The sequence below is a fragment of the Anser anser genome (genome assembly GCF_964211835.1).
Source record: "Anser anser genome assembly, chromosome: 3".
Taxonomy (NCBI): Eukaryota; Metazoa; Chordata; class Aves; order Anseriformes; family Anatidae; genus Anser; species Anser anser.
Window position 1 is genome coordinate 82664672 of NC_139722.1, and position 9247 is coordinate 82673918.

At 38.0% G+C, this 9247-nt stretch overlaps 1 protein-coding gene across 15 annotated transcripts in view; it reads left to right on the top strand.

The window, feature by feature from the left end:
• The window catches only part of CHRM3 (cholinergic receptor muscarinic 3), a 282178-nt gene that overhangs the window by 28345 nt on the left and 244586 nt on the right, over positions 1 to 9247 (top strand). The gene's annotated exons all lie outside the window — the stretch shown is intronic.

Sequence of the window (9247 nt, forward strand, 5' to 3'; positions counted from 1 at the left end):
GTTGCAGAATTCTGAGGTAATGGCTGTGTATAACTTTTTAAGGACTTCTCAGGCCTGCACTGTCTCTCCTCCTTGCCCCCAGTTCAGCTTTGTAACTGTATTTAAAGATAACCAAAGAAAAGAAATCAAGAGAACTTACTATAGCAGTTTTATTCTTCCAAGGGTTTGTCTTTTGAGCAAATATGTATGAAAACAAGTGCAACACAGACAGGGAAAAAACACAGTATTTAGTGTGAATTTAGGTTACATAACATTTATAGAAAGAATGGAAAACAGAAAAAACACTAATCATCTAACCTGGGCAATAGGGCTTAATTCAGCATAAAGTTTTTTTGGATTAATTAATGCCTTACATTTAATGAATTGTTTCTTAAATATAAACAAATTAGAGTTACTTTAAAACCTATTAAGAATAGCTTCAATTAAATATATGGGTACCGACTGAATTCACAAGAGTCATATCAAGGCAGCAGCATGTAATTGAAAATTACTTTGTTTTTAACACTGAAACTGAAGATTGTTTTGCATATTCAGATTATGAAAAATTTTACTCAAAAGTCAGTTTGAAGGACAATAAAATATTTGAGCTTTAAAATAAAGTTAACTATTTCCAAAGTTTCAGAAAAAAATGCCATTTTATGGAGCATATTTAAAAATGTTTTTAATCCAATTGCAAATTAACCCTCACAAAGACTTCAAAATAAAAAGGTTAAAAAAAAAATGCCAGCACAGTGAATGTGATTTTTGTGAGGCATTCTGACTTCAAGAAAGCAGCATTTTCTGGTGGATAATTGTTCAGATGTGTTTTTTTTTCCAACTAACTCTAGTATAAGGTGGCTTATTTGTGCACTTATTTTGTATGGCACGTTTCCATTTCATCTTGGGAACTTTATAAAGATTAAGCTTTACAGAGCCCTTTTTTTGCAGATATTATCCCCATTACACAGGAAGGTAAGCAAATACAGAGGAAGGTTAATTGAATTGCCCTGCTGCAGCATGTGAGTATTGGAGCTGGAACTACAATTCGGGAATGATCGTTCCCAAGTCAGTACTTTAATCTAATATAGCACAGGAGTCTTTCCTCTAGAATTGCAACCATAGAAAAAAAGAAAGGTAGAAAACACAAACTTAATAAGATCTTAAAATTAAGCTCTAAAGTATTGCTTTTCATCCAGTTAAGGCCGTGTTTTCGTCTTTATATGTTATTTCCAATAACAGCCTTCATGCCACAGCATGTAAGATGAATGGGACCAACTGTGACCAGTAGGATCCTGCTGTTCATTTTAGGGACCAGGCTTTTCCTTTGATCATACATCTTGTGTATGTTTTTGTATGTGTTTGAGTAAGTGGTAAGGCACGTGTATTTTTAAGGGCCTTTAGAAACTCAGCCTCCCGCTGAAGACCTCTTTAAAACAGTTTGTGTGACTAACAAAGGAGATTGTCTTGTAGTGATGACTTTTTGGTATTGTCTGTTTAAGCAAAATATTTACTGTCACTATCAAGATAAAAGTAAATCCCTGGCACTCTGAAAAAACATACCAGTGATCTCTGACACCTGTGGGTAGTTGACTTTTCCAAAGCAGTTTAGTTACTTGTTATAGCTGTAAGTCCTGTTCTGCACTCGTTTCACTTTAAATCAAGATTGAAAGCTGAAATCTGGCTGTGAAATACATAACATAATTTTCTGATTTCCAGTGTGGTTTTGGAAGAATTATTTAGTTAAAGCCTCTACTTTCTTCTTCTAAGTTGAGTTTCTGTGAATTGCCAAGTTTGGCAATTCTGTAGGACTTGTAACAGAGGGAGAAGTACACAGTGCTGGCATGGGGCCCACTTGATGCCAAATCCCTCAAATACAAGGTGGTGCAAAGAGAGAAGGGGAGTACGGCAGGGAGGGGGCTCTGGCTCTCCCTTAGAAGGGATGCTTGTGCCTGCAGTGCAGCAGGACCAGCCGCAGGTACTGTGTTCCCTGTTGCAGAGTTTGCTTAAGGACAGCCTTGGGGCTTGCAGGGAGAGAGGAGTAAAGCTTCATAGTGGTAGAGAGAGGATTTGAGATCTGCTTTTTGCCTGTGTGCTTGGAGCTGTGCAGCCCTCTCCCTGCTGAGGGGAAGGAAGGCTATGGATGCATTGCACCCTTTGCAGGAGTGCCGCCTTTGTAATTCTGTGTTTCAACTGTGCATTATCCTGAACATTTAGCACAAATGTGTTTATGGAAAATTTAAGACTTTTATGTGGCAGTAGAGGGGCAACAATCTCTCTCCCTTCAGGAGGGTGTTTTAACAAGCTTCTTTTTTTTTTTGTCAAAGCAAATGTCCAACTCCTTTATTACTTTTCTGGACTGTTTTTAGGTTAGCCTAGCTTGGTTTTAAACTGCATGTCAAAAAATGATTTACCACAGCATCTGTAAAATGTTCTGGGGACCTTGGCAAATACCTGATAGTTTCAGGCCCTGTCCAGATATTGGGTCCTATTCCAAAAATAGTTTTTTGACAAATGGATAAAAACTACTGGCAGATAAACATGCAAAGAAAAAGGAGAATTCAAGATTTTTTTTGAGAAGTGTATTTTTAATAGATTTCTTATCATAGAATGTTTTGGGTTGGAAGGGACCTTAAAGATTATCTAATTCCAACCCTCCTGCCATGGGCAGGGACACCTTCCACTAGAGCAGATTGCTCAAAGCCCACGCTGGTCTTAAACACTTCCAGGGATGGAGCATCCAAAATTCTTCTTTTGAAAGATGTTGCCAGAGCTCCTGTTTCAGATAAACTTGTCTACTTGTAGATACAGTTTAAGTGCAAAATTTGTGCTTCCTTCTTCTCGGTAGAACTTTAAAAATTGTAACAAAGCTCACATATTTTGTCCTTTCCCTAATTAAAAAAAAAAAAGAAGCAACAGAGTCTGAATGCAGATTATTGTATGGGTAAGGATAAAGTAAACAAATAGGCTTCTGTCTGTGAGGGGAAGATGTTAAGGGTTCTTTGCCCTGCCTCCTAGAGGAAAAAAAGAAAACATCCTTCTATACAGCCATGGTGACTGTATGTACTATGGAGTAAGGGAATGTGCTTTGCCATTGCCATGCTGCAAGTTCAATGCCTAATTTACCCCCTTTGGTAGGGTGTTAGTATATATCTGTAATTCCCCTCTAGTCCCAATGTCTCTTGGAAATTTGACCTATTTGTGTGAAGATCTGTAATGCCTGCACCCAGAGCAGTTCTATAGTTCACTGACAACAGGGAAACTGAACTCTAAGGTGTTTTTTCTAGTTTTGCATGCCTCTGTGGAAACTGCACAACACTAGTTGAACATTCATTGTTAAGCATATATGGAAGAAGAAACAAAAGTGTATTGGGATACTATAAAACACTCTGGGAAGTGTTAACTTTTAAAAGCTTATTGCAACTCCACAGATAATTCCTGACATGGTGTTGAACTGTGTTTTGAGGGCTGTGGAAGAGCTTGGTTATCATACGACCACAGCTATAAGTCCCTTCTGTGGATTTGTAATACTGATAAATTTTTCAGCTCTGTAAAAAGCCACCTTCTTTTTGGACTCAGCTAAACTCTGACTTTTAAGAAACTTTAAGTAAAGGATGGTTGTAAGTTTCTGGCTCTTCCCTGCTGTCCTACAATATGAGTGTTATCACTATGATCCATGCTGAAGGAGGTGGGCAAGCAACCTGCTTGTTCCTTACAAACCATTTCTGTAGGAAAGGCAAGCACTGGTGTTGGATGTCATGAGTGCTTTAGACTGAAGCCATATCGCAGTATCTGCTGTACGTTTATGTCTTCAGAGCAGCTGGTGAACTTTCCTGGTTCAAAGTTTCAGAGAATTAAGAGACTTACATAGTTTTTTGTAACATCAAGCTCAATAGCACCTAGCCAGTTTCCACAAAGTCCAAGGCCCACATTCACAATAGGTACTTTTTTTTTTGCCTCCGCTTTCCCTTTGCAGTGACTCCAGTGACTGGTGTAGCTGACTTCAAAGGGTCAGAGAGAGCCATGCTGAGAAACACAGGGACCATTTAGGTCATGGGAAGGTGCCCCAGAAAAACACAAACCTATCTGTACTATACACACCATAAAGAGAAACAGGATTGTCGTTACATGCATCTTTTGGTCAGCACTTCCCTTAAATACTCAGAATTAGGAGAAGTGTATGTTTCCTGTTTATGAGAAAGAGACCTCTACCAACTTGCTATATTTGTCTGATCTTTGACTACAGTTTTGCAGCTCTCCCTGAAGGAATATACCAGAAAACAAAACAAAACAAACTATACTTGAAAACCCCAAAACCTGTCTGAATTACAAGCATGAGCTACAAAAAACAGACTGTGGACAATAGCTAGGCATGCATAACGTGCATATTTTCTCTGCCCCAGAGGAGTTATCTACTATTTAGAAGACCACCATATTTTGAGAATTAAGTTGCAAAGTAGTTTAGAAACTCCGTTTTGGCCAGGCCTGTTGCCCCCGCTATGGTAGCTGGGGGGTGTGCCTGTGGGCATGGAGCCAGGCCCAGCCTGGGCCAGGTTCAGGCAGCAGGCCCAGCATGGCCACTGCTCTGACTCCACTCCTTCACGACAATCGCATGCTTTGCCCTTAAGCAGGTGGCCTGAGTCTGGCCCTTCCCTGTGAGCTCAGTGTTGAGCCCTGTCTGCACCAGACAGCATTTCAGAAAGCAATTTTTTTCCTCCCCATTATTGTCTACAGGTCACCGTAGGCCCTGCTGCACTCCCCAGGTGCTGGAGCAGAGCCCATGGGCAATGGGGTGACCCTGAGCGAGCTCTGCAGCTCTTCTGCTTAAGAGCTGAAGCCTAACTTGTCAGTAATAAATCCTGAGAAGAGTCTTGTGGATTTGAATGGAAAACACCTGGATATCTATTTTCTCCACATTATAATCCCTTTGGCTGTGTGCTTTTTCTTTCTTTCACCTTTTTTTCCTCTATTTTTCTTTTTTTTGCTTTTCTTTTGCATACTAGTAGCAAAACAACTTATTTTAGTATTTATATATATGTGTGTGTGTGTATATATATATAAATATATATATAATATATAATATATATAATATATATAATATATATATATAAAATATATATATATACATTTATATATATAATATAAAAATGACTGGTTGTGGATCCCATGCAGGCACATGGGCCAGCAGGGAGCCCTTTGGAGGATCCAGGCGCCTCTAGCGAGCCGGCCACGTACAGTGCGGAGGCAAAAGCCTGGTGAAAAGGGCAGCCATGAGCCAGCCATCCTCAAACCTCGAAGCCCCCTCGGTGTTGGCCACTGTCTAGGTGTCTCCCTTGGGCAGGGGCTGGAGGTGAGTGAGGAAGGAGTGGGTCATGGCCTCCACAGGAGGTCATGTGAGGGAGGCGAGGCGTGCTGCAGCCATCCCTGCTCGTGTTCAGCACCAGGAGCAAGCAGTTGTGCATCCTCAGGCCTTGTTTTCTGAAGCCATTTTCTTTTTCCTCTGCGTCATTGATTTAATAGGGTGTTTTTGTAGATTCATGATAATGTTTTTCATTTTCAGGGAAGAATTTAGGTGAATTTAGAGAACCTAAACACAACTACCTGCTGATTCTGCAGGTGGTCAGGGTGTTATGAGAGGCTGGCCACTATTGTTGACACGGTGAACTGGTTATTGTATTAGTTACTCAAATATTCTGAATTCTTAGAGCTAGTCTGTTATCAGCTATTGTGAAGATATCTTCTCTTACTATTTTTACCTGAGAATTTAACTAGTTTTACTACCTACTTTTTATCCAAAGTATCACAAATTGCAGTCTAGTAGGCTTCTTGTGTGGCTGCTTCTGTTGTTCCAATGGTGTGGATGAGGATGAGGACCCGAAACACAAAATGATAAATGTCCACGTTTTTAGCATTGAAATGCAAAATTATCTTGGTGCTTCTACATGGGGTTTATTTAAAGTTTTATTTATTTTACCTGCTATTGAGTGTTGTATATGCCTGCAAATGCAACATGAGATTTTCAGGGACATAATAAAATAGTACCAGGATCAAGCTTAACTTTAGAATACCTGACAACTCTCTGAGCATTACTGTTTTCTAGTTTTTGTATATAAATATAACTATAGGTTTCACAACCTGTAGAGGTGATGTAATTTCACTAAACTTGCAGACATACATTTTTAATAGTAAGAAGCAAATATAATTTTTGGATTACTGATTTTTTTAATTAATTAAACTGAATGATTACTATAAATAAACTAGATTATTATTTTTAATAACAGAACTAATTCTAATTTTAGTAACTAAAACTAGAAAGTGAAGAGTAAGGAGCTAACCAGTATGTTTGAAAAAGATCAGCGTTTCTACTTTGTATTGGATTTTAACACAAGGGTTCTGTTTATTATAACAGTTTGTTACCATAGAAGTATAAACTGAAAGGTAGCAATGATGAGTTAGTGTAATACGTTATATTAAATAAACTTGTCCTGTTAGCGCTGCATGCAAGGCTTTGTTTACATTACAGTAAGCTGTTTTCTGCTGCATTTACAATTCTGCTATACAAATAAATTAAGGGATCTCATGACAGTATGATTTACTTTGTCTCTGCAAACTGACAGACATTAATATTTTTAAGCATATTTGCTTGGAAGTGGTTACATCAAAGTTTCTGTTAGGGCACCATCAAACCTACTATCTAAGAAAGAAAGTAGATGAAAGTCTTATCTTCTTGTTCCTATACTAAAAGGATGGGCAAATATTAAATACTGTGTTTAGAATTCAATGCTATTGCAAACAATATTGCATAACCTGTTTAAGATATATTCCTATCCTGCAGTAACAGATGAACATCCATGAAATGAAATAAAAGGAGCTAGTACAATCATACACAAAGCTTTTGATCTTCTATGTTGTACAAATGTACTCTTTCGGAAATCACTGAATTTCAGCTTCAGCTTTGGTCAAGCTGAACACAGGTACAGCTGGGTGAATGGTTTGACCTGTAATAGTGTCGTTATCGGTAACGATAGATAATCTGCGAGGGAAAAGCTGAGTCTGAACGTCTAGTTCCAGGAAAATTTGCAGGGCTCAAATTGGGGGATGGGTATAGGGAAGAAATCTTTGTTTAGATAAAGGAGAAAAGTTTGTCTGTACTCCAGGTACAAAGGTCATAGGACATCAGTCCAGTCTGTTTTCATGTAATATTTCCCTTAAGTGGTATACTTCAAACGTGATACAGGTATAACGCCTTCTGTGAACATCTGTACCTTTTAAAAAAATACATTTAAAAAAAAAATGAAACCTGCAAGTATAGTTTCATTTCATATAATGATAAAGCTGGTAGAATTTGAAATGCCTTGATTTAAGTATTTGAAGTTAAGTGCTTCCTCTTTCTTCCTTTTTTCACTAAAAACTGTTTGACAAAACACAGGATAGCCTTTTTTAAAAAAAAAAAAAAAAAAAAAAGACAAGCAAAAAAAAACTGTCTTCTTTGTTTGCTCAACCTGATGCAGTTCCTGTGGATTAGAGACTGTCACAGTAGGTCCTGGGATGTGGCAGAGGGATGCTTCTGCTGCACACAACTGACTCCTTTCCAGGGCACGGCAAAGTCTCCCCCCATCATGCCATCAGGTGTTCTGAGCCATGAAATTCAATGCCAGTTGAAGTTACAAACTTTCTAAAGAAAACGTTTGCAGGATTTCTAGTTGTTTCTCTGGTAAATAATAAGTTGTAAGAAATGCATCACTTTTGTCTGCATAAGCTCCCTCACTTAGAGAAGATGGTATGCACAGAGCTTCTTCTACGTCATTAAGCATTCATACTTTTTTTCCTCAGTATACATAGGAGCACAAAAGAAATGCCAGTTCTGTTATGCTCAGTGGGTTGTGCTGTGGCATAAGTTACTTTCATGCTTGACAGCTTTTTTGTTCTTCTCCACTGGATATGTTTCTTGGTCAAGTTATTATTTTGGACATCTGTGGTGCAATGCCATGAGTTTCAAGGTCCTGTGTGCCATTGGCTTCCTTCTCCAAGCATTTCTTCTGATGTTTCAAGTTTTGTTTAATGTTTGTAGAAGGTATTTAAGTGGGTGCCTCTAATGCCCATAGAAACTAAGTGTCAGTATCTGGGAAAATCTTGAGATATTACTCAGTCTGGAAGGACAAGGTTGGAGGCAGACGCTACTGTCTAGCAGATCACTGTGAAAGTGTTGTTCTTTAATTATCTGCTTAGATTTTTCCTTCTGCAATTTTTCGTATTTTTTCCTGTTACCTTCCTGGAGTGGTGGGGTGGGGTTGGAGAATAAGCTCTGTTTTGTAAACTATTTTTTTTTGAATTGGAAGCTGTGATTCTAAAGACTTATCCCGCTTAATATTAAGTGCTGACAGTATGGTGGTGGTGGTGGCTTTTTTTCCCCATAATAAACCTCCTATTGTGTGCCAATAGAACAAAAACTTGCAAAGAACACTGGTAAATAAAAATAAGGAAATCTCACAGGAAAATATAGATCTGATTTAAAAATTTCTAACCTAGCAGATCTGCTTTGTCTGAAAGCGTGTTAGAAGATTGTTTTGATTACTGTAGCAATGTTATAGCAGTGTGAAGTGTTTTTCAAGAGAAAAACTTTCTAGTTTATATAAAGGCTCTTATTTAATTAAAAAGGGAATATTTAGCTGTGGTAATACGTTTTCTCATTTGGTATGTCGCTTTAATGGTCATTGTTAATATTATGCTGAAGATTTTTTGCATGAAACAAGTCATGTAAAATTCTTTGGACTAAGTATCAGATAAACAAGCACTACACCCAAAACAACAATAAAAATAAAGGCGGTCAACCAGCAACAGAAAAAATAAACAACGATGTGAAATTGAGAAATAAGCTACTTTTCTGCTTTCTGGGCTGGGCGCAGTGATGACTTATCTGGTAAATTGCAAGTTACCCAAGTGGTGTTGCTGCTGGTTTGAAATTTCATTAGAAAATACTATTATTTTGCCATTTCTGATTAAGGTGAGCTGAAATGATTTGTGTATTGTCTGAAGCAGCTCTGTAGGTTGTAATTCAAACACAAATCATTACTATCGGTTGTCTCTTCATAGTTTTTCTGATAGCAGAAATCCTAACTGAACACAAAAGCTGAAATTTTATTGCTATTTGGCAAGAAGGTGATAATATTAATGAACCATGTGGGAAGGGCTTAGGTGTTTATCAGGTAGTGCTTACAAAAAGCTCTGAATTTGACAAACAGTAACTATGATGACACAAATGTAATGCACA